The following is an 18,055-nucleotide window of genomic DNA, read 5'->3' as shown; positions in this document are numbered from 1 at the left end:
AGGCTGTCTGACCCTTGAGGAGAGAACTAAACGTTATGGAAATGCCGAACACGGGCGCCACCTGGTGGGGCTTGGGGACTCACTGCCCCAAGCCTGCAGAGCATAGTCCAGAAACCTGAACATTTGCATCCAAGGCTCATTTCCGTGAGACTCAAAGTCAGAGTCCCTGTTCTCATGTCTTTAGTAAAAATGCCCTTAAAATCCAAAGGCTCTTCACTTTATAAATTACTAATGTGTCCGTTTGGGGAACTTTACAATCAATGTTTTCTTTAGCCTATGATAAAAATATAAATTCAAAGATTTTCTTCCATGATGATTTAAAATTTTTTTCTAATCTTATGAATAAGCTTTTTTTCCCTAGCCTCGCCCAGCCCCTCCCCCACCCCTCCCCAACCAGAACAATCCTGCTTTCATGTGGGTTTGTATTTAGACTCCTATGGAAGATGTTGTTTGAAGGAAGAGTTCCATGGCAGCGAAAGGTTTGGACTAGATTGTTGCTGAGGTCCTTTCCAGCTCTAAGGTTGCAAACTTGTATTAAGTAATCATTGTTCTTAGTACTTATGTGGACCCCTCAGACCACTTTACTGCACTAAACGTTTCGATAGGACTTGCCCCCCCCCAAGTTTTCTTACCTCCTTCTGAATCACTGCTCTCTCCAAGTCTGCTTTAAGACATAGCTATGTAAGCCACCTTGAGGCATTCTGCTCCCCTTCCTGCCCCTGAGATAGGAAGCACAGAGGCCTCCTTTGTCTTTAGGCTACTGATCCCAAGGTCACGGGAGGGAGGATTACACGAGGATGCTGGCACTTCATGAGTCTCCGACCTTAGTGACCCAAGTAATTTCTTCAAGGAGCCCCTGTTTCATAACAGTGTGGCTGGATTAAAGCCCAATGGGGGATCTAGCAGGAGCCCCCACACCCCAGCTGAACTGCTGCCCTGTGCGCTCCAGCTCCTGAGCCGCTTCTACATCATTTACGCCCTTTCTTCCCTTCCCGTTACCAAGAAACTGGGTTTGCCTCTTGGTGGGTGTTGAGCCAAAAGATGCAATGAAATCACAGAGTGAGAGAAGGAAGGATTTATTACTTGCAGCAAGTAAGGAGAACCCTGAGGATCTTTCCCAAAACAGTGTCTCCCAGAACTGTCAAACTGGAGAAGTTTTAAGCATATTCATGATTGACAGAGCTCAAGCTTCAGTTGATTGAAGTCATGAAGTTCATAAAACGTCAACATCATTATCCCTAAGGTTCCAGTTGATCTGGTTGCTGAGCACTTCAGGCTAATCTTTGCCATTGAAAGAGAACTGGGACTCTTTAGAACTTCTCTTGCCTAATAACAGGTAATGTTTCTGCATTCTTTTCTTCCCTTAAGATCATTAATTACTGAGACCTGTGCAAGGGCAAGCATTGTGGCCAGGCTTAGATAACAAAATGGCTTCTGTCAAGAAAGCCATGCCTGGTTCTTTTTCTCCAAGGATCCCCTACCCTATCTGCTTATGCTCCCTAGCCCCACTCAAGAGTAGTTCAAAATTTCCATTGTCTCTCTCAGTGCAGCTAAAGCCAGATTTACCTATCGTGGATTAGCCAAATATCCAGTAAGATACCTGCTTGCCTGTTGAAGCCAGTTCTAATATATCTGCAAAATAAGGAACCCCTAAAAAATAAACAAGAAAAATGGGACTATTCCAGCCTCTTCAAAAATCATCAGAACATTCCGAATGTGATTATAACAGTTTCAAATGTAAATATGAAGAAAATATTCCTATGGCCACATGCACCTGGAATATTGTGATGAAACAACTGTTGGTGGGTTATGTTTAAATTCTCTTCAATAACTATAAATTATTCTTTGCAGCATGATGTGCCATAATGCATAGTATACCATATTAATCACAAAATTGGAATGCACTTTAAAAAAATCATTTATAGAGAACCTATGAAACTCACCATTTTCCCCAAGCTATGTCGACCTCAAGTTCACCTGAGCTCCAGAAACATGTATAGCTATTTTCAGAAACAGAGATTTAACTCACGGAAACACTCAAACCATGTCATTTTTCTGAAGTTTCAGAAAGCTGTCTCTCTTCTGAACCTCATGGACTTCTGTTACCAAACTCAGGTTCAGCTGTTCACCACTCAAAAACCCATACTTGAGAGGCAAGTGTTGCTTGGAAAGGAAAGGTTGCTTTATTCAGGAGGCTGGCAACCTGGGGAGAAGGCAGACTTGTGTCCAAAAACCAACTCCAGAGATTCTGCTGGACCATGAAAGTTTTCAAAAGGAGAATCATTTGGGGAAGGGGTCAGAGTCTTCATTATCTTCTACCTTGTACAGACTTCTGATTGGTTGGTGGTGAGGTAAGAGGGTGGTGTTCCCAGAATCTAGTGCTTAGCCTGAAGTTACCATCCTCCACCTGGGAGGGGGCCTTAGTTCCTGCAGAAGAACTCAAACATATATTGTTATGTATATTCCTTGAAGAGGAACCAGGAACCTGCCCCATGCTGCACTACTGTTTCTTGATTGCTCCTCCTTTCTTTCTGCAATCCCTCCCTTCCCTGATAAGCAACTGTTTGAATCTGCCCTTTGGAACTCAGGAAAGGTCAAGGAGGCTGAATGAAGACTATTTCCTACAGAGAAGGAACAGGGGACATGGAGAGGATTTATACCTTGGAGGGCCCCACAGGGTCCTGCAAGGTTTCACTTCCTGTACTTCTTCCCTCTCTCTCTCTTCCCCAAGCTTTGAAAGTTGCCCCATTAATGCTTCAGAATCTTGAAAACAACAACAACAGCAACCAATAAAATCCCTATGCTTCTTCCAATACTGTAGACACTTGGTTCTATGTCTCCTAAATCCTGAAGTTTGTCCTTATTGATCCCTAACCCCAGAAAGATTTGTCTTTTCCCAAAATATCTGTCACCTCTTCTCACTCTTCCCAAGTCAACATGACCAGTTCCAGCGACAGACCTGAGGGGCCATGTGAAACTATGTTTCTGAAGTTTGAAAACCTAACCAGGACTCTTTCTAATATAATTACCGTTTTTAAAAAATATATTCATTTATTTATTTTGGCCGCACTGGGTCTTAGCTGCGGCACGCAGGATCTTCGTTGAGGCATGTGGGATCTTTAGTTACGGCATGCAGACTTTTAGTTGCAGCATGCATGCAGGGTCTAGTTCCCTGACCAGGGATAGAAGCCGTCCCCCTGCATTGGGAGCGCAGAGTCTTACCCACTGGACCACTAGGGAAATCCCTAATTACCATTTATTAAGTCTATTATGTTCCAGGTACCATCAGAAGTGCTTTACATATATTTTCTCATTTAAAACTTATAACAGTCCTGTGAGATAGGTATTATCCCTATTTTACAATTCAGAAAACATTCTCAAAGATTACCAACTTGTCCAAGTTCACCCAGCTGGTGTGTGGTTCCAACTAAAAATTGTCACTTGCCATCGGGCACTACAAAAATGAAGTCTCAAGCCACTGCAGTTGCTGACCTTCAACACACCCTGAAAGGAGTTTAGGGTAGAGATCAGGAATGAGGCCTTCTGTGCTCTGGGAGAAATTGGCAGAACAGGCCTTCAGATAGTTGGATATTTTCAGAAGGTTTTATGAGCCCAGTTTCTTGCATCTTCTCATATCTAGAGAATCACTAAAATCATAAACGGAGACATCTGCTCCTCATGAGTAGCAACAAGCTTCTGCCAAAATGTGTGCTTGACTGCATGTATCCCTCTTCACCAAAATCACATATATACTGACTTCCACCCTTACCTCTTCAGAGCAGTTTATCAGAGTTATCTGAGAGGCTGTCTTCTGGGCTATAGTCCTCATTCGCCCCAAATAAAACTTAACTCACAACTCTCATGTTGTGCATATTTTTCCAGTCGACAGTTTTGGTGACCATGAAGGGACGCAGAGCAGACTTCTCTCCTTTACCTGAACCCTGGGAGAAACTGGAACATTGATACCAGCAGAGACCTCTTGTGTCCATCCACCTCCTTGGAGAGTCCAGACGAATTTGGGTGAGTCTCTCCTGGTTCTTGGATCTCCTGTATTGGTTGATGATCCTGAGTTTTATTTGGCAGTGTATAACAGGTACCTGGCCCCCGGCTGAAACATTCCGGGGTGTGCGGGGGTGGGCTGTCTGAAAAACAATGGGGTTTGCTCAGTTTAAAGACACTGAGCGGTCTGGGCTGAGTAGTTTGGTAAGAAGCTGATCTGACTCTTTTCCTCAGTTTGGCTGCCTTCATAGAATTTGTCAGGATAAAAGTGAAGATGTTACATGAGAGCTTTGCTCCAAAGAAGAGGGACAAGACTCCTCCTGGTCAGTTAGAGCTTTCTCAGGCAACTGAGATATGTATGGGAGTGGTGGAGGCAGAGTCCTCATACCGTGCAATGGTCCCACAGGGCAATCCACACATTAATTAAAAGACTTGCTCATCCAGGAATCATGTATAAGAATTGGCCATTCAGTGATCCGAGCACTCACAGTGGTCTTAGACCACTGAAGGGTGAAACTGAGCCACATAAGAGGGCTGAAACGACTCTAGGGTGATGCCTGGAGGAGTTAAGCTCACAAGCCGCACACTGGCCCATCACACAATTTCATTAGTAAGTTTTACCCCTGACAAATTCAACTTTAAAATGGGATATAGAGCCTCTCAAACAGAGACATGAGGAGCATCAGAAAGCCAGCCTCTGACTAACACCCCTGCCAGGTTTATGTATGTCCAAAACTTATATTTACAAGTACTTACTTATTTGGAATTAAAGGGAAACTTTGCCCTGAAAATAGCCAATATGGGCTCTTTTATTTTGTATGCAGTTGTTAGAGAAAGCTGGCTTAATAAAACATCTTTTCAGAATTCTGACCCTTGAGGGAACAGGTCCTTCTAGGAGAACATGCTTTTCTCTCCCTGTGCCTTGAGACCAGGGCTCTCAGGAACAGTTATCTAGACCATCTCTAATTCCAGAGACTGAGGAGAAAAACAGGGAGGAAAGAGGCCTTTTGAAATTTGACTTATTCTAACTGTTACAAAGTAGTGAGTTTTATATTGTAACACCTGATTCATGACTAAGTTTTAAAATAAAACGATGAGATCTCTGATTGTGTCTGTCTATATGTCCATGTGTGCACATATGTCTTTACCTTTGGATGGTATTATCAAAATTAATTTGCAAATGAGCTCTACTTAATTGGCTTAAAGTAAATTAAGCATTTATAAAAATTCTCAGAAATAAAAAAGGAAACTATCCAGAATGAATTTCAAGTTCATGTCAACTGGGAAATATTCAGCATTAAATTAATACCTGGTATTAAGGTTTGTCGGTAGATTTAATTAATACAGACATGTCTTAGAGTCATCAACATTAAGTATACTTTTATTGTACCTAGGTTTAATAAAAGTCAAATAAGATCTTATTATATCTGTTGCAAATTTGTCCACAAGAAAAATAACTTGGTATACTGAAATGTTTTATTACTAAATTAAATGTAAATGAGAAAAGAGGTTTTGGGTGAACTCTTTAGGAAAATTGTTTTAGGAATATCTACTTAAAAATATTCTCTCCAGATACTTGGCAACTTTAAAGTTTAGAGTTGTACTAAATTAAGCTAAGTGATGGAAGTTTATTGAATGACTAGGTCATTCCCAAATAAAATAAGATAATGAAACCTTAGGTACTGAACACTGGCTTCCTTTTACAGGGAAACTAAAGGCATTAAGGACTATTAATAAACATGTCTGGGGCCACACTGAGATATTTTCTATAAAAAAACATGTTTTTTAGAAATTATTACTGGTATTTATGTTTGCCAATCTACAGAATGAAAATGTAAACAACAGTTCATAATTGCATACTTCTTAGTCTTCACTAGAAAGTAAGGTTTTAAGAGTTGTGAATTCTAATTAAATACGTAATTAAAGCTACTAGAGATAATAAAGGAAACATTTCCGCATATAGTAGCAAAGTAGGATGTGTGTCTTCAGTAAAAGAAGGTATGAGGAATGGAATTGCATTTTGTTAAGGGAAAAATGTAATTTTGTTCTAGAGCTGGTTGTTTATGGATGGGAAAAAATAAGGGACAAACTAGTATGGATACAGAAAGTTACAGAAGGTTTATGGAAAAGGAATCCTGAGAAAAGAGTTCTGTGCATGGTCAGGATTGGCTAAGTGTAGAATACATTTAATTGAGTAAATGAATTTGAGAAATAAGCTGGTGCAAAACCTGAATTTGGTTTTTCTCTCTGTTAAGATGACACAGTTTTCTTAGAATATTGATCCACTTTTGATAACAGATTATAAAGTTTCTTTTACCTTTAACTGGTAACATGTTATAACTGTCTGTAATTGCCTTTGAAATCTTTTTGTCACTTTGGTTAAGTGGATAAGCATTGTTTCACAGTGACCTATGATCCTATTTGACCAAGAGTTTTAAAAACTTTTAGATATTTTTTGACAAAGTTCCCAAATCAAATTCTAAAGAAGTTCCTTTGACCTCTAGCTAACTTTGACCTCTAGCTAGCATCAAAGGGCTCCCTGAAACATCCCAAAGAGAGGTATTAAACTAATTAGGTTCATTTGGTATGTTAAATTACATGGGAACTATTGTCAAATGAGTAATAAATCTTCTTAGGTTGTATTGCATGGGTAAATATCATTAATATACATAGTCTAGAAATTACCTAAAATTCCTAAAAATCTGGTATGTCCTGGTAAAATTTATCCGTCATAATTCTGGTTATTGTCCTAAAGTGTCACAGCAGTAACCAAGTTTCTTTGTCAATAGCATTGTAATCAGGTCTTTAACTGTGCCTTCTTAAGTCTTTTGTCATTCATAGACAGTTATTGTCTTACACTTATGCCTTTGCAAAAATGCTTCCTCTTCAAGAAGATTCATAGCAAGGACTTTTGGACAAGTACAGATTTCTGATAACTTTTAGAGCATTTTGCTGAACTGGGTAAGAAATTTTAAAATTCTACTGGAAAACCGGATGGCTTCATGAAACTATTAACAGAAACGAGTAGCTACATAGGACTGAGTGAACTGATGAATGTGGTTATAATTTTTATGGTTTCTGTCTAAAACATTACTGGCTTTTAATCTGTGTTTTCCAGCCATAAGCAGACCCTTCCCTCAAGCTAGTTATGACTTACAGCAATTTGGTAAGTTGTACCTCTGTAAACAGAATTGAAACATTTATCTTTTCTGTCTACCTGATTCCTTCAGAAATTGGAAACTCATAGGTTCCCAGTAGCCTTATCAGATAAATAAGGAAGGCAACCTCCTGGCTGGTGATATTGTGGGGATCTTGAAAAGGGAGTAATTCACCCAAATCTGTAAGGCAAAATCTGTGACAAGCCTTTGGCATTGCTTTCCTTGACCTTGAGGTCTTTTGTTTTTTTAATATTCATTTACTTTATTTTATTTATTTATTTTCCTCCTTTTTTTGGCTGTGCTGGGTCTTCATTGCAGCACACAGGCTTCTCTCTAGTTGTGGTGCGTGGGCTTTCTCTCTCTAGTTGTGGCGCGCAGGCTCAGTAGTTTTGGTGCACAGGCTTAGTTGCCCTGTGGCACGTGGGATCTTAGTTCCCCAACCAGGGATCAAACCCATGTCCCCTGCATTGGAAGGCAGATTTTGTACCACTGCACCACCAGGGAAGTCCCTGAGAGGGCTTTTTTAAAAAAAACTTCAGTCCGAGACTCCTAATGAAAAGTTCCCCATGGCCAATATAAAAGATCCTATATGATCAATTACACTTACCTAAGTAATCAGGCCAAGTTTATTAAAATTAGACTTAATATGCAAACAAATTAATCTTAATTGGTCTATATTTGGTAAAAATGAGGGTAATTTTAGAGAGAAAAATTTATGTTTTAGTGGATATCAAATTCTAGTTTTGTTAATTGAGGTCTGTATTTACTGCTTAAGCCTCACTTCCGATTCAGCTCCTTGCTATTATGTTATATTATTGTAAAGTTTAATTGAATTATTAAAAGGACACTAATTTGTTTCTGAAGTTTATCTCAGTAATCTATCTTTGGATGAAGATCAGATGCCTCATGACCTGTAGCCAGGGATTATGCATACTGGAAAAAACATCATTTAAAGGACTCTCTCCAACCTAGATGGAAAGACCCTTATCAGGTACTCTTAACTAGCTCATGCACAGCGAAACTGAAAGGAATTGGCTCTTGGATTAATGTTTCCAAAAGTGTCCCCACACTGGACTGGCCTAGAGAGAGGATTGCTGACTTTAAAATCACCTTAAAACAAGACTCAAACAGAGGAGAAACTTCCAGACTAGGATGAGAAGATGACATCTGAAATAGACATCTGACCCAAGATGCTGGACCAGGCCTGTCTACCAATTACTTTGATAATTGCTCACAACTTTGCTTATGAACTGAATGTATTTCACAATCTTATACTGAGTGTAAAGTTAATCCAATTGTTGGCGTATATGGCTATTTACCTATATCCAGTTCTTCTGGATTACTTTGGTGGATTTCTCCACTCCAAGGCTCTAATTGGTTAGCCCTTAGGAAATTTATTGTAGAAGAAAGAAATTATAGTTCTCTTTAGGCCACTATTGATATTACTAGGTGATATCCCACACCTGGTCAATTAATAATACCTGCTCCGACTCTGACCATAAATATGAATTTTCTTTTAGGGTCACTCAAGCTCAATCACAACACCAAGCGGAATCTCAGTCAAAAACCATAACCTCCTGTTTATGAGAAGGAAACCTCACACAGTTCTGGTATGTATCTATGTGGCTAACACCAGGCTATGCTCAAGTTTAAAGGCTCCTTTAGTATATTAAATCATACGAAGGATAACTAGCTAATAACAGTAGGAAATTGGGTCGGGTGCCTTATAAACAATACCAATATATAATTTCCTTTAAAGATAAGACTTGTTATAGAACAGGCTAAGTCAGATGACCTGGGGATATACTGGGCTGCACCTAATAGAAGTTCTAGGCTTAAATTCTTATTTATAACCTTACTAATACTACTAGCTATATCATTTGTATTTTGCCTGTTTTACAAAATCTTTTTTTAAATAAATTTACTTATTTAATTTATTTATTTTTGGCTGTGTTGGGTCTTTGTCACTGCTCGCAGGCTTTCTCTAGTTGCGGCGAGCGGGGGCTACTCTTCGTTGCGGTGCACAGGCTTCTCATTGCAGTGACTTCTCTTGTTGAGGTGCACAGGCTTTAGAAGCTGTGGCACATGGGCTCAGTAGTTGTGGCTAGCGGGCTCTTGAGTGCAGGCTCAGTAGTTGTGGTGCACAGGCTTAGTTGCTCCGTGGCATGGGGGATCTTCCCAGACCAGGGCTCGAACCCGTGTCCCCTGCATCGGCAGGCAGACTCTCAACCACTGCGCCACCAGGGAAGCCCCTGTGTTTGGATTTTTTTGTGAGCATATGTTTTTACTCCTCTTGTGTTAGGTTCACAGGGCTTGTATTAGTTTCTCTTGTATTGTTTGCGGTTAACAAATTACCACAAATTGGGTGGCTGAAAACAACAGAAATGTATTCTCTCACAGTTCAGGAGGCCAGAAGTCTAAAATCAAAGTGTCAGCAGGGTTGGTTCCTTCTGGAGGCTCTGAGGGAGGCTATGTTCCATGTCTCTCTCCTAGCTTCTGGGGGCTGCTGGCAACCCTTGACATTCCTTGGCTGGTGGCTGCATTCCTCCAGTCTCTGCCTCCATTGTCACACGGTGTTCTTCCCTGTCATTAATCCTGTGTAGCCTGAGGGACAGTGGAGTTGGTAGATAAGCAGGGCAATGGGGCATTGTGACTAGTTGTAACAGATACTTTTGGGTCAAATCCTGTCCCCACCCTTAATTTACAGGCTCTCTGAAGGCTGGACCTGAACCCTAGGCTGGGCTGACATCACTGACCTGAGCAAAGATGTTCATCTGCTTCTTTCCAAAGCAAAGGAAGCAGACATCAGCGCTTGCAGACGTGAAGCCCATGTTCCTGCCCTTCTTCCCCAGAGTTTCCCCTCTCTGGATATCCACCCCTAAACATCCAGCCTTCCCATACTCCAGAAGTGTTGCCCAATCCCAGATTCTAGAAATTCTCTTGCCTTCAAGTCCTCTCGAAATGAAATGATAGACAAAACCCAGCCTGTCTGGGCTTGGCTTTGCTGTGGACAGCACAGAACCAGAGGAACTGTGACATTCAGCAATATACCTGCAGCACTTGTCCCCTGAGCCTCTTTCATCTACAGCCTCTGCTGTGTGATCTGGGCAGTTCTAGCTCTAGGTTTGATCACAGGATCCAGAAGTACATTAGGCATCGGTTACAAAGGAACATTTCTCTAAGGGTCTGGTACTATGTGAAAGCCTGACTTTGAAGTTAAGGAAGCATCTTGACTCAGCCCCAGGGCTTTGCATCTAGACTTTGCCTGTGCCCTGCCTGGTCTTCCCTCTTACAGCCACAATAAGAAGCCCACAGCTGGCTGCAGGGCTTCCATTCCTCCTCAGTCACCCCATGCCCTTGGCTTTTCCTTCCTCCTCACCACAGACATCCAGCTCCGAGCTCAAAGGTCCCTGGGAATGCAGGTCATCTGTGGTGTTTTCCCAGAGTCTATTAGGTTCTGAGGGTTTCCAACGACAGGTTTCTACAACAGAAACCTTAGATCAGTCCCTTCCAGATCTATCCCAGGCAAGGAAATAACTGTAACTTTCTGAGATGTAAAAGATTTTACTTCTGAGCAGCTATACAACTCTTTTTTTGCCCAATTGCCAGTGTCTGAGGGTTCCTACAGGCCTCACCTGGGATCGCGCAGGTTCATTAGCTTTTGGGTGTGTGAGTTTGGGGGAGGCAATGAAGAGGAAAGGGGATTTTCAAAAGCCCAGCTGAATATCTAGTTTGAGCAGTCCCAAGTAAAGAGAAAGGACAGGTGGGCATCAAACTCACAAAGAAAGTCCTCACCGTGCTGAAGCAGGGGGCAGCTCAGGGCTCCCAGGGCATGTGTGTCAGGCTGGCTGGGAAGTGGATGCAGCTGTTCTCAGACTGGGTGCTCTGGTCTTGGCTGGCACCCACCTATCCCTGAATACCAGGCAACATATCAGTGCTGAGCTGGGCATAGTGGAACTCTGCCTTCTTCAAATTTGCCTTGTGGTTTTATTTTGCAAGTGCAAGCATCCGATGTGCGTATCTTTGCCTCCTGTGTCCCCCTTTTATACTGTGAGTTCAACATCTTAGGCTTTTAGGTTTTCAATTTCCACATCGTAAGCAAAAGAGCCAGTGGAGGATGAATTCCTGGGAGAAGAGCTGGACTGTACACAGTTGTGGCTTCAATCACAGTGACATGGACCAACTGGCTATCTCAGGATGCACTGGGAGTGAGAAATGCTTGGGTTCCTGTATTAGTTATCCAGTGCATCATAACAAACCATCCCCAAGCTTAATAACTTAAAACAGTGACTATTTACCATCTCATGACTTCTGTGGATCAGGACTTGAGACAGGGCGTAGTGGAATGGCTAGTCTCTGATCCCTGGTGGCTGGGGCCTCAGCTGGGAGGCTTGAAAGCATGTGGGATGGGACGACTTGCCCAGGGCTGGAGGCTGTGCTTCCAAGGTGGCTCAATCACATGGCTGGCAAGTTGGTGCTAGGAGATGGGTTCCTCTCCACACGGACCTTTTGACAGGGCTTCCTGAGTGTCCTTTCAAGATGGTGGGGGCTTTCCCCCAGAGCAAGAAATCTCGGAGACCAAGGTAGAAATGGCAATGACTTAGCCATAAGGAGTCACACAATATCACTTTGGCCATATGCTAATGGTCACAGAAGTCAGCCCTGGTCTCATGTGGGAGGGGACCACATAAGCACATGAAGACCACTGAGAGCCCTCTTGGAGTCTGGCTACCATCATCTACCCTCTGCCCTTCAATGACGCATGTGCCTCTTAAATGCAAAACATATTAACTTCTTCCCCAGGTCCCCTCAAATTTCACTCCTTTATCTGCTCAAAATGAAGGATCTCATCATCGAAATCAGGTCCAGCTGTGGATAATGAGCCTCAGGTGTATTTCCTTGAGTATAGCTGCTTGAGTACAGTTCTTGATCTGAAGATCTGTGAACAAAAGACACAAGCTTTCTGCCCCAAACAACTTTGACATTCAGTGTTGGGACAGGCATATTATAACCACCTGTAACCATTGTAGACACTCCTCAAAGGGGAGAAAAATGGAGTCACTGATTATAGCTAATACGAAATGCATCAAGGCATGTGTTGCCGGTTCCTTGATTATGGCTGAAGTCTTGTGAATGACAGTTCTTGGCTCTACCCTCTGGACTCTAACTTCTACCTTTCCTTTTATACAAATCATAAATCAAAGAGAGCCTGTGTTTGCAGCTTACCCAAGAGTGGGCAGCAGGTTGGTAGCCCTGTGGGGCTGTACTGGAGCCACAAAGGGAAAGTTAAAGAATCTAGGCTTGCTGGACTCAGGGTTCAGCCAGCTTGCCTAGCAACAGGGCCACCGGCAGGGAGCACACAGGTCCCTGATGCAGGCAGAGAAGTTGGGATGGCACCCTCCTGGGGAAAGGGAGATCTTGCTCTGCCAATAGGGAGGCAGGATGCTGTGTACAGCATCCCCTTGGGTCTTGGCTCCTACTTGTCAACCATGAATTAATTTTTAGGCTGCTAATCTGTGCCTTCTTAGCCAGGATATATGGTGTGTACAATAGTTTTCACAGCTTGAAATTTCTAGTATGCCCTTGAATAACCTTCCTCGGCTCCGTGGAAAGAGACTGCTTCCACCATGGCTGTACTGCAACAGGCCTGGTCAACAGCACAGAGTCTGGCATCACACCCCCCGAGTGTGGCTGGGTGGGGGCCCAAGCAGAGAAGGATCTGTGGCACTCTCCTCCTCTGGGCTCCTCTGACGTTGGCTTTATGGCTGGGGTGGTTCAGAATAAAGGCATGGTGGGTCAGAAGTGCAGGAGGAGATGGAGCTGTGGCTGACCCCAGATTAAGGGCACAGATGGTGGTGGACAGAGACTGTGCAAGGCCTCATCTTTGTTATAGCCCAGATGGACTTCTCCTCTGTGTGACTGTATCACCAAATTAAAGCAATCAGGATTTTTTCTTTTCTTGGTGGATGGACACTCTGCTCTGAAATTTTCATTAGCAAAATTAAGTTTAGTAGGGGCCAGGACCCCAGGTGATTAAATCCTTGTCTCCAGGGTACACAGCAGTCCCTTTCAGGGAAACCCAATCCCTCACCCCTGCCTGAGACTGTTTTTTGTTTGTTTGTTTTGGACTAATATCTACCATTTATGGGAAAATTTCAAAGCACCCTGCAATATATCACATGCGTTATCTCAGTGGTTTCTCACAGAAGCCCAGTGAAGTAGGTATTACCTCCACATCTTACAGAGAATGTAAGAGTTTCAGAAAGGATAAGCCATTGGCCCAAGATCAAACTGCTAGGGAGAAGCCAAACCATAATTTGATTTTACTATGCCTCAAAATTAGTTTTTTTATAAGCACTCTGAGTTTTTAAAATTGCTTTGCAAACAAAATCCCCTCAAATAATGCCTGAATGCAAAAGGTACCTAAAAAGGTCCAAAAATGTGGGGTTTTTTAACCAAAAACGTTTTAGGGCTTCCCTGGTGGCGCAGTGGTTGAGTGTCTGCTTGTCGATGCAGAGGACACAGGTTCACGCCCCGGTCCGGGAAGATCCCACATGCCGCAGAATGGCTGGGCTCCTGAGTCATGGCCGCTGAGCCTGCGCGTCCGGAGCCTGTGCTCCGCAACGGGAGAGGCCACAGCAGTGAGAGGCCCGCATACCGCAAAAAAAAAAAAAAAAAAAAAAAAAAAAATTTAAATAACAGATTTGAAGATCATTTGTATAGTTTTTTCCTCTTAACAGGAGGTCAAACCTCGGACTAAAGTGGATTCCCTCTTATTGTTATTATCACCTCATGTAAATTAAAAAACAGGAAGGAGAAAATCTCGGAAAGAATTCTAGCTGAGGCCCCAAGTGTGCAATAAAATGTAAAGATCTTAAGAAACAAAAGCCCTGAAGAAAACCATTCAAGAGGCCTGCAAGTTTAAGAAAACACGAGTTCAATTAATTTTGCCCAGCTGAACTAAACTGCATGGAATGAGAGCTGGCAGAGCTCCTACTCAACACACTAGAACGCTGATGGAGTAAAAATGAACGGAATCGCTGTTGGCCCCAGAGATACTACAGACGCACCCGCTCAAGCCACTCGCCTAGGCGCAGAGCCGGGCGTAAGGGGTGAGGCGAAAGGGTGCACCGCTCGGCGCAGGGATCCGCCCCGCCTTCTCCGGCCCCGCCCCCCATGCATCTGTTCCCAGCCTTGCCATTAGGGGTGGCCGCGAAGCTGCGCGGCCCCGGTTTCCAGCCGGGCCCTTTTCCCAGCCGGGCCCAAGCATGGCTGCCCCAGGACTGCGGGTTGGGAAGCTGCCGTGCTCGCGCTTTGCTGACAGTCCCTGGCTGCTGTGGTCTCCTTCTCTTCCCCAGGCCCCTCCAGCAGACATGTTTGCCAAGGCCTTTCGGGTCAAGTCCAACACGGCCATCAGGGGGTCGGACAGGTGAGGGAGAGAAGAGCCTGCTCTGCCCACCAGGGCACCCAGACATCTCTCAAGCTCGGCTGGCTCACAGCCTTTTCTGGGCTGGAGGCCGAGGGGTACAGCCGGAGAAGGGACTCCGGGGGGCGAGCAAGGGTGAGTTAGACGTGTTTTGAGAGTGAAGATGGAGAGGAGGCCTGATTTATCTCCCAGGCTGTCTTTTGGATATTTTAGTGAGTTTACGAGAAAGCGTATAATTCAATCAGCGCGTATTGACTGCAGTCTGTTTAAGGTGTCGTGGAGGATGCCAAAATGAAGGAAAACGGGGTCCCTGCCCTACCAAGAGCTTTGAGTCCCTTGGGAGAGATTAGATGGGGCACAGAGAACTACAAGCATACGAGAAGAAGTGTCTAGTGATTACCACTGGCAGGAGAGACAGGTGGAGGGTGAGGTGAGAGGGGATAAGGCACATGTGGTAAGAAGTGTATCTGTTCAGTTTTGCAAATGAAGGTGTCACCTTGGGAATTTTGGAGGCAGTGTTCTATAGTTGTCATTCTTGGTGCCCTAGCAGAGCTGTTTAATCATAAGTTGACAGATTGGCCAAGCATAGATGAGAAAGGAGTGGGTCCAGGAGCTATGTGTGGAGTCAGGAAGGCAGGGCTTAGTTTCCAGTGGCAGGCTAACTTGGGTCGCTTACCGGATCTCAGTTTTTCCCTCTCTTTGTAAAATGGAAAGACATGCCCCAGGAACATGTGAAAATAGATGAGACATTGGATGAGAAAGAGAATGGGAGGTTTTGGAAGAGTGAGAATACGGCATCATCAACCAGTCTTTTTCTTGGGCCTCGTGATTGTATAGTAAGTCTTTTTTTTGTTTTTTTTTTTTTTTTTTTTTTTTTTTTTTGCAGTACGCGGGCCTCTCACTGTTGTGGCCTCTCCCGTTGTGCAGCACAGGCTCTGGATGTGCAGGCTCAGCGGCCATGGCTCACGGCCCAGCTGCTCGGCGGCATGTGGGATCTTCCCGGACTGGGGCACGAACCCGTGTCCCCTGCATCGGCAGGCAGACACTAAACCACTGCGCCACCAGGGAAGCCCGTATAGTAAGTCTTGAGTCCTCAGTATTTATTGGAATCCATCCGGGCAGCATACCTACCAGGTGTGTGCGCTCTCTCTGCAGGAGGAAGCTTCGGGCCGAGGTGACAGCTGCTTTCCCCACTCTTGGAACGGATCAGGTCTCTGAGTTAGTACCTGGAAAGGAAGAACTCAACACTGTGAAGTTGTATGCTCACAGAGGGGATGCAGTGACTGTGTACGTGCGTGGTGGTAACCCCATCCTATTTGAACTGGAGAAAACTCTATATCCGACAGGTATGGCAGTGGGATGGAGATGGCCATTACTATGGTCCTTGCCTAACATCTGTTTCTTCCATTAATCCGTCTTCCTTAAAACAAATAAATGCAAAATCTCCCTAAGAATCTTTTTGGACTTAGTGTCCCTAGAATTGGGTCTTTCAAGATCAGAAACTGCTATAGAAGTGAGGGGGAAAAAGGGTTAACACAAAAAGAGGGTGGTTGCCAAGGGAAATTCTGAGGTGAAGAAACACTGGTTTCTAGTGGGTTAAGTAGGGATTGGAGCAGAGGTCGTGAAAAGGGTGGAGTTTCAGGACATGTAAAAAATGCTTCTTAAAACTTTTACGAGTGGAATTTTCTTAAGATACTGAAGAGATCCTGTGATGGCAAAGAAGCTGGGTTAGTTAAACTCCATACCCAGCTGTCTTAGTGGTGGACTTTGGTTGCGATGTCTCACAGGGATTCTTTCTTAGGCTCTTGTCTGGCTCTCAGGATACTTTGCTTGCTTTCTTTGTCACAGATCTCAGAGAGGCAGTGTCCTTTTCTCTTTTCCATGGCTGCGGACACCTACTTTGTCATTCGGGGCCTTTTCTTCCTCCCAGCTTGGCTGCAGCAGTGCAGTGCAGTCTCCTACCCCAGGCCACCCTACCCCCACCCTGCTTTGCTGCTGTACACATACAAGCCCTTTTTGATCTAAGGGTTTTACTGCTAATCCCTGTGGAAACAGAGAGAATAAAAATAAGAAACATGGGAAAGTTTCAGAATTTCTTACAGGCTGGTGCCCTGGTTTCGGATTACTTGCTTCTGAGGACATAAAAGGAATCCTCGTTGGGGCTCTGTCCCTACTTTTATCCACTATGGCCATGTTTGGCTGCTGCCGTCCAGGTGGAACAATAGGTGCCTCCAAGTCTCAAGTGACACCCAGTTTCTTAAGTCTCCGCCTTCTTCAAGACTGCAGCCTCTTTGAGAAGGGAGTCAGCCTGATGTAAACTATATGGAATGTCTTTCCCACAGGAAAAGGGGCACTCCGTTCCCAGAGAGGGGAAAACGGATACTGGACAGGCAAAAGCAGATGTTCACTTCATCACTAGTTTTAGCCTTACACATAAATATCCAACTTTGGCAGCTAAACAGACTCTTAGAGCTGTAGCTCACTTCATGTGTCTTCCGACCAGTAAAAGTGATAACTTCTCAAGATCATAGATTGAGAGAAACTACTGCAAAGAGCCCAGTATAAATATGTAAAGAATGCAGGTCTCTAAAGCTAAAGGAAGCAAGGATTCTCAAGTAAATAGCATATAACATATAAACCGCTTCACAAACTTGGGGTAACCTAATAAAAAAAAAAAAGAATGCAGCTTCTTTGGGCATCCCCTTACAACCTTCTCTCTAGCTTTGACTTGAGTTTCTTTCTACATGTTGATTAATGTGGCCTTAGTGTTTGGCTTTGCCATTCCCCAGGGGGTTGACTTTTGGGCAGTAAGTGTTTTCTGGCTCTCTTCTTGGACAGTGTACACCCTGTGGTCTTATCCTGATCTTCTAGCAACATTTACAACATGGCCCCTGGTGCTTGAAAAACTGGTGGTGGGAGCAGGTAAGAGTATTTTCCTATATTCTGGATAGTGGCTGAAACCTACTTAGTAAAGGCCAACTACTTTAATAAATGTACCCATTTTGTGCATTCATATGATTGAAAAGTAGAATTTTTCCCTCATGTCTGTTGCATCTCTTACTTGGCTGCTTCCATAAGCTCTCTGACCCTGCTGTAAGGCTTAAATAAGATAAGTGACATGGGGGGCTTCCCTGGTGGGGCAGTGGTTGAGAGTCCGCCTGCCGATGCAGGGGACGCGGGTTCGTGCTCCGGTCCGGGAAGATCCCACATGCCGCGGAGCGGCTGGGCCCGTGAGCCATGGCCGCTGAGCCTGCGCGTCCGGAGCCTGTGCTCCGCAACGGGAGAGGCCACGACAGTGAGAGGCCTGCGTACCGCAAAAAAAAAAAAAAAAAAAAAAGATAAGTGACATGAAAGTGCTCTGTGAACTGCCATATGCTATACTTTATTTTTTTATTTTTATTTTTTTTTTTTCTTTTTGCGGTATGTGGGCCTCTCACTGCTGTGGCCTCTCCCGTTGCGGAGCACAGGCTCC

At 43.9% G+C, this 18,055-nt stretch overlaps 1 long non-coding RNA gene across 1 annotated transcript; it reads left to right on the top strand.

Moving 5' to 3' along the window:
• The first annotated feature begins 14,438 nt into the window (after positions 1-14,438).
• On the top strand, positions 14,439-17,905 carry LOC308612064. Its single transcript, XR_014015062.1, has 3 exons — positions 14,439-15,419; positions 15,739-15,929; positions 17,422-17,905. It is a non-coding gene; the product is annotated as an uncharacterized lncRNA (long non-coding RNA).
• Positions 17,906-18,055: the final 150 nt, after the last annotated feature.

Source organism: Mesoplodon bidens (assembly GCF_964165515.1).
Source record: "Mesoplodon bidens genome assembly, chromosome: 2".
In the NCBI taxonomy this organism is placed as follows: Eukaryota; Metazoa; Chordata; class Mammalia; order Artiodactyla; family Ziphiidae; genus Mesoplodon; species Mesoplodon bidens.
The sequence above is the reverse complement of the archived record's forward strand: the minus strand, read 5'-3'. Positions and strand labels throughout refer to the sequence as shown.